General features: G+C 47.2%; 1 protein-coding gene and 1 long non-coding RNA gene across 6 annotated transcripts in view; one reads left to right on the top strand and one right to left on the bottom strand.

Annotated features, from left to right (window-relative positions):
- Positions 1-7,529, bottom strand: part of SYTL3 (synaptotagmin like 3) — a 97,319-nt gene that overhangs the window by 86,739 nt on the left and 3,051 nt on the right. Inside the window, exon 1 of one of the 5 annotated variants that reach the window (XM_049654519.1) lies at positions 5,894-5,982. The exons of 3 other annotated variants lie outside the window; for them this stretch is intronic. The gene's annotated coding sequence lies outside the window, so the exon portion shown is untranslated. Of the gene's footprint in view, positions 1-5,893; positions 5,983-7,529 lie in introns of those variants that run through there. One more of the 5 variants, XM_049654520.1, reaches the window with a different exon arrangement.
- On the top strand, positions 3,797-6,587 carry LOC125939009 (uncharacterized). The gene is made up of 2 exons (XR_007462891.1): positions 3,797-4,187; positions 5,801-6,587. It is a non-coding gene; the product is annotated as an uncharacterized LOC125939009 (long non-coding RNA).

Genomic DNA, 7,529 nt, shown 5'->3' with positions numbered 1-7,529 from the left:
TTTTTTTTTTTTAATTTTTTTTTTCAACGTTTTTTATTTATTTTTGGGACAGAGAGAGACAGAGCATGAACGGGGGAGGGGCAGAGAGAGAGGGAGACACAGAATCGGAAACAGGCTCCAGGCTCCGAGCTATCAGCCCAGAGCCCGACGCGGGGCTCGAACTCACGGACCGCGAGATCGTGACCTGGCTGAAGTCGGACGCTTAACCGACTGCGCCACCCAGGCGCCCCCTGGGGCTCTTTCTGCACTGGGATTTGAATTCTTAGTTTTGTATCAACTGCTAACTTGAAGGTTCTACTCTGTGACCCATTTTGCAAATCACTCCACAATGACTCACTAAAACTGTTCTTAGCTCGTGCTCTATTTCTGCAAGACAAAGTGCCCCCAGAACCGTGGTAACAATTCATTTTTAATTTTTAAAGTTGCTTGTGGTTGTTTTTTAGCGAACTTCCCAGTCAGTAAGCAGCACAGGCCCATGGTAAACACCAAGAAAGCCAGAGAGAATCTCAACCACCTCCTGGCGTTAGCAGGGGGAGGTACACCTTTACAGATTCTAGTCCCCTGTAGTAGAAACCATGCTGGAATATGTTTCATAGTCTTTGAAACACGGATAAAACAAACCTACTTCTCTTGCGGATGTTTTGATTGATGCGATGTTTTGGAGCAGAACACGGAGGTAGTAAAAGAATTATATGAAATCTATCAAAATCAGTTTGCATGCTTCTTGCACTGTGCTACGTGTTACTGTCTAGGATGACAGAGTAAGAGAGGAGAGTAACATCTGTAACCCTCACAAGGTGTCTTCGTGGCAAAGTGGAGACCCACCGAGCCTGGGGGACGAGGAGGAGCTGGTCTGAGGCATGGAGAGGGCATCTCTCAGGTGGGAACAGTGTATTTACCAACCCTGAGGCGGGAAGGTGACATTCTTCCTCCAGCACGGGAGTCCAGCTTCTCCACAGCCTATAAACAAATTCTGAAGCACGAACATGGCCTTCCTGACATCCTGGGGTATTCCTACTTCTGCATCCTCACTCCCACGAAGTGCTCCACTGCTCCCATAGTGGACTCCTTCGAGACTATTCCCTCGAGCCCACTGGGCCCTTTTCCTTTTCTGTGCATTGATTGGCACCTACTCTTCCCTCCGTCGGCCAAAATCTAAATTACTCAGAGACAGTGAGGGAACAGTCAGGAAAGCAGGCTTGGAGCCTGACTATGTGGGCGAGTAGCTCAGCTCTGCCTCTCACTAACTGCTGAGATGCTGGACAAGTTACATAAACCCACTGGGATTTAACTTCCTTGCCTATACGGAGAACGACCGTGCCTACTTCATAGAGTAGTTGTGAGGATTGACTGTGTTGCTACCCATCGAGCACTTAGATCACAGTGGCAAGCACATAATAAGCAGTTGATAAATGTTCGCTGTAATTACTAGCGGTAGTGACAGTATCACCATCACCATTTTTAATCTTTCAAGGTCCAGCTTAATTGCTACCCAATTTTCCTTATTTGCAGTCGAAGGTAATCACTCCTTCTTCATTATAACACCTTTCCACTTTGTATATTTCTCTATTGGGACACTGACTTCATGCTGGCTTGTAGTCAAGAATCCTTTCTAGTGGTGACATTGAGTTTTAGTGATCCCTCACCTCCCAGCAAGTAGTGTTTGGCATGTGTTGAGAAACCCAGTAAATATTGTGTCACGCGGGTTTGCTTGCAAAGCAGGAAGCACAAATTCAAGTCGAGTAGGAAGTAAGGAGAGTCAGGTGGGCAAGCACCCAATTCTGAAAGCTTCAGCCTTCAGAAATGTGAAAAGCACAGGAGAATCGGAGTCATTTCAGAATTTGAGAAGCATACTAACAAGCGTTTTAACGATCTCATGCAGAAATTCACAGCCCCACAGCCGGAGAGATGAAATCTCCCAGATCCGTTTTTCTGAGATGCTCCTTTTTCAATCACTCTCTCACCCACCTGACAGATTCTTAAATTGTATTTATTTTGTCCCAAGCAAAGAAGCCAGGCTCCATTTTCATCCATGGGATGCCCCAACCTCCTTTCTCCACTGCACGTTTGTAATTTTGCAACCATGACTGCCTTGGCTTTACAGCACTCCCCGACCTGTCCGTTTGTATGTAACAATTAAAACATAAAACCAATACCGCAGCACCATTTTGAAGGAAAAATTTCCCACAGCCGCTTAGAGAAGCACTCTACCAAACTGTACCATCCCGTCAGTGGGGATACAGGGCGATCTGAGATCAAGCCCAATTCCAGGGCATAGCCACGTGCTCTCGGGCCAGTTGTTCAATCTCTGCCACACCCCCCTTCCTTCTCTGCCTCCTCTGTGACCTCCTCTGTGACCCTGCTTCACAGGGTGGATTTGGGGATGAAATAAATCACCCAGGTGGAGACCTGGAGCAACGGCTGGAACGAAGCAAGCAACGCTCAAACATTCCTCCCTGCAATCCGTCCCCCATGTAGGAAGCCTCCAAAGTAGGAGAAGAAGCCGTTTCTCAGGGACTGATAGGGACAGAGGCAGCGGGGTCCCCTCCTAAACGCAGCATGGTACTTCAATCCGTGTATTTCCATTTTGTCTGTATCCAGTCAGGCTGCATCCTGGTGCAACTCTGGCCTCCAGACAAACACAGCTGGGTTATGGTGTTTGGGGGCATGGGTTCAACAACATGGATTTCCAGGCCTTCTGTGTGCCAAGCATATGCCAGGTATTAAGGATGTACAATAAGGAAGACCCAAGTCCTGCATTCAAGAAGTTCACATTCCAGCCAGAAAATTTACTTGCAAGCAAATAAATTATAACACGGTGGGTTGAGTGTAAAGACGCCAGAATCTATCAACAGTAGCCAAGTTACGGAAAGAGTCCAAATGTCCATTGATGGATGAATGAATAAAGAAGATGTGGTGTATATTTACAATGGAATATTACTCAGCGATCAAAAAGAAGGAAATCTTGCCATTTGCAACAACACGGATGGAACTAGCGGGTATGATGCTAAGCGAAATAGAGAAAGAGAAATATCATACAATTCCACTCATATGTGCAATTTAAGAAACAAAACAGATGAACATAGGGGAAGGGAAGGAAAAATAAGATAAAAACAGACAGGTAGGCAAACTATAAGAGACTCTTTTTTTTGAAAGAGAGAGAGAATGGGGAAGGGGCAGAGAGAGAAGGGGACAGAGGATCTGCAAATGGGCTCTGCGCTGACAGCAACTAGCCCAGTGTGGGGTTTGAACTCACAAACCATGAGATCATGGCCTGAGCTGCAGTCGGACGCTTAACTGACTGAGCCACCTAGGTGCCCCATGAGAGAGACTCTTAAATACAGAGAACAAACTGAGAGGTGCTGGAGGGGTGCTGGGTGGGGAGCACCGGCTAAATGGTGATGAGCACTGGGCGTTGTATATAAACGATGAATCACTAAATTCTACTCCTAAAGCCATTATTACACTACATGTTAACTAATTTGGCTTTAAATAAAATTTTAAAAATCAAATAAAAAAATGGAATTCTGGAAATGGTCCTTGAGTTAAAAAATAATAATAAAGTGCAAGAAGCTACAGAGAAGGAGAATGCTCGGAGGAAGGTGGGATTCTCCTTATGGAGGAAGCAGAGATGGCTGGGGGAGGGGGGACAACCCTGTGGGCCAAACATGTGGGGACAACCTTGCCGCGGGGACAAAACAGTCAATGGTGTGTTGAAATGCTGCCCGCTTTCCTTCCTCGGCCTCACAGCAAAGCTGGCCTGGCTTTTAGACCTGACAAGGGGGAAGCACGAGAATCACGGAACTGAGGCAAAAGAACGAGGAGGACAGGAAAGGAGACGTTCTTTGCTTGCCGGCAGGTGTCCCCGGTTCTTTCACCCGATCCCGTGTCATCTCTGAGCAGCTGGTCATCAGATCCTAGGCAGGAAAGCTCCCCCCCCCGACCGTGATGCAGGGGACGGGGACAGTGGAAATGCGGCAAACCGCAGGGGCGTGCGTGCGCGTGGCCGGACGGTCGGCGCTGCCGGGGTGTTCGAGGGCAACTACAGAATGTTCTCAAAGCCCGAATGCCACAGCCGCGCAACGGCGGGTCGTTTCGGGGGGCCTCAGCCTCCGCCGCTCTGCTTCTACCACAGCTGTTTCCTGGAAGGGCCGCAGTCTGAGAACATGACCCCAGCCCTCTGCCTGGTACGGGGGGGGGGGGGGGGGGGGGGAGGAACTGAGCGTGGGAACGCTGACCCCCAAACTTCACCCGAAGTGCCGTCCCTTTTCGCTGGCGTATGGCACAGCCACAGAGGACACCGGGTCCACGTAAGGCAGGAGGTGGGCGAATAACAGCTCTTGGCTCCGTGGTGCTGGCCCAAACGGGGCCGGTTCGTTTTTACAAAGGCCAGGTGACGCGCATGCGTGTCCACCAGAAAGCCCGACAGGGGAACGGAGGGGCGTGGCTACGGATCCTTCGCCTCCCTGGTCCCTTAACCAGACGTGCGTTTTCCGGGAAGCTGGCGAAGCTCACGCTTTGGCGTCCCTCACTCGCGTGGCCCCGTCTGGGGCCCCGACCTCGTGTTGCATTCGTTCTCTTAAAAAAGTCTCCACAAGTTGTATGCACTTCAAGTCCTTACGGTAGGAAGTTGCGCATACATGGGCTTAACTCAAGAAGACGCAAAGCCCACCTGACATGGGAGAAAGGGAAATGAGCCTTTGTCCTGAAAGGTCGCTGCAGTTCACTGCTGATTCTACCGGTTCTTTCTCGTTCAGGTAGGTATCTTGCCACGAGAAAACCCCAAAAGTTGAGATCACGGTGCTAAGCGTATAACACGCAGTTGATAAACGTTAGTTTTAGAATCAAAGTTAAACACTGAAATAGAAACCCACAACTTCCAAGGCTTACACTTGACCTCTTCTCAAGGAAGAGTAAAGAAATGAGAATTAAAATTATTACCTTGTCACAGACACTGCTCATAATTGTTGTTATACTTTTTGTTGGACCAAAAGCAACTGTTCATTTAGCACTTACTCGGGGCCAGTCTGACAAGGGCTCTGCATACATTACCTCTACCTTCATTACAACACTATGAAGTAAGTACACCCATTTCACAGATGAGGAGTGTGAGGCTGGGAGCGATTAAGTAATTTACCTAAAATCACACTCCAATTTGGGTCTGTTGAACTTCAAAGCCTTATGCTTTATTTAGGCAGAAAAGTTCAGAAGCTGGAGTCTCCCGTTCAGCTAAGTCTTCAGTCTTAGCTGAATAATCTTTTCCTTACATCAATTCTAACTTCATAGTGGATCCTTAATACCTAACGCACATGTCTCCCTCATCATCTCTCCTCTTGCCAAGAAATGCATTTGGAGGTTAAGGCAGCTTACCCGAAAGAAGTTAAAATTAGACCCAGCTAACTGACTTTCTTTTTTTATTTTAAAAGTATATTTGTGTTCTATCTCCAAACTAGAGATTATGGGTGATGGAAACAATCTGAATCTATGAATCCACAGCAAGGCAATAATAAACTGTATGTACACTAATTTACAAGCCACAGAAGAAGTCCAACGTATGCAATAACCACAGTACGAAAACAATATAAATACAATCAAAACAAGCACCACCTTAAAAAAAATTCACACCATATAACTTTTAGATAGAGTTGTTTGGTTTGGTGTGGTTTTCAACTAACTCTCAATTATTTCCTCCATTCCATTTAAATCATTATTACCCTACCGTTTAAGTGTATGCTATTCAATAAAATTAGAAGTCATCCTCTTGCTAATTTATCACTGTTTTTGTCTCCCACCTTCTCAGTGTCATTAATTCAGGAAAAGTTACAATCACCATACTCTCTACCCACCTCACTCTCAGCACAACCTCCCCACATGGCTGGATGTGGATACTCACCTACCTTGGCATCTGCTTCAAGAGAGGAGACAGGGGGCCTGTTCTGGAGAGAAGGAAGTCAACTTTTCTTCACTTTGGAACAACTGACGCATTTCTCTTTCCTTCCTGTCGGGCCAGTGCTGAAGCAGGGCAGCCTCTGCGCCCGCCCAGACAGCTTCTGTGGTTGCCCCCACATCGCCAAGGACCTCAGGAGCGAGGCCACCCAAAGCCACACCCAGGGGCTCTTGTAGGCCAACAGTCCACGGTCTTCAGCTGGAGGACAGACGAAGCTGACGTTCCTGAAACTTTCACCCCTACCAGGGAAACCCCAAGACAGACTAGAAGCTTCAAATATTCAAACGTTTTCACATTTGCAAGGGGTTTCACATTGACCTCAAGTGTAAATGCCTGATCACATTGTGAAGAATGGTTACAAACGCAAGAATAACAAGACTGGCATAAGCTTCGGAGGGGGGAGGGTGCACCGCGGGGCTGGGGGGATTTCACTGAGGTATCCCATTCAAATACAATACGATAAAATCACAAGCAGGGGGAACACACCCCTATCAAGAAACTACAACGGCACCCTGGAAGCCCCTTTGTCTGCCCTTCCAGTTACTACCTTCTCCCCAAAGATAACTATTTTCCTGATCTCTAACACCACTGAGTCGCTTTCCTGTTTTTGCACTTTGTGTCAATGAACGTATATAATATGTTTTGCGTCTGGCTTCTTTTGTTCAGCATGCTCGAGGCTCAACCGTACTATTGCAGGTGTTGGAGAAAACAGACCTCCGTGCTTTGGAGACAAAACGTAATGCCAAGACAGAGTTCGGGATGGAGAGGAACCACAGCTTTAGTGCTGTGTGGGCCCGGGAGGCTGCTGCAGGCTGAGGCTTTCAAGAACCTGCAAGCCCGCCTGGAGGAAGAGTGGGGAGGGTGTAGGGAAATGCAGGATGGGGCCGGTTTCCACAGGAATAGGATACTTTCTGCCAGCCTCTTCAGTCACGTTTTCAGGGTGGTGCCGGGTTCCTGAAACAAAAGGCTGACGAGGCAGGAGGTGAGGTTTTGCCAAAGAGAGGAAAAAGGTGACTTTAAAATCAAGCCTCTCTGAAGCATTAGTGCAGCCATTTTGATTTTTTGTTCAACTTTATGCTTTTAAGGGGTTTCACATGTGGTTATAGTTTACTCATTCTCGTTGTGGCATTATATCCTATGAATACATAACAAGCTTATCTATAGCACTAGCGATGGCCATTTGTGCGATCCGTCGTTTGGGCTGGTCTGAACAGTGCTGTTACGAACATTCTGGTATAGTGTCTGGGCGAATTCTTGTCCGTGTTTCTGTTGGCTATGTGCCAGATATGGAACGTTCAACACTAGTAGCTGCTGCCAGTCTTTCAAAGTGGTTATGCTAATTTGCACACCTATCAGAACCATGTTCCCCCAACACTTACTATTTGCCTTTCTTATTTTATCCATGCTGGTCAGTGTGTGTTGGAATCACATTCTGGTTTTGATTTTCATTCCCCTGATATTTAAGGTAGCTGAGCAATTTGAACATTATTTTTTCGGTTTATTCATCATTTAGCTAGCTACTTTGCTGCAGGGCCTGCTCAAGTCTTTTGCCTATCTTACGATTGGGTTATCTGTCTTTCTG

This window comes from Panthera uncia (assembly GCF_023721935.1).
Source record: "Panthera uncia isolate 11264 chromosome B2 unlocalized genomic scaffold, Puncia_PCG_1.0 HiC_scaffold_24, whole genome shotgun sequence".
In the NCBI taxonomy this organism is placed as follows: Eukaryota; Metazoa; Chordata; class Mammalia; order Carnivora; family Felidae; genus Panthera; species Panthera uncia.
This window is presented reverse-complemented; position numbering and strand designations above follow the sequence as displayed.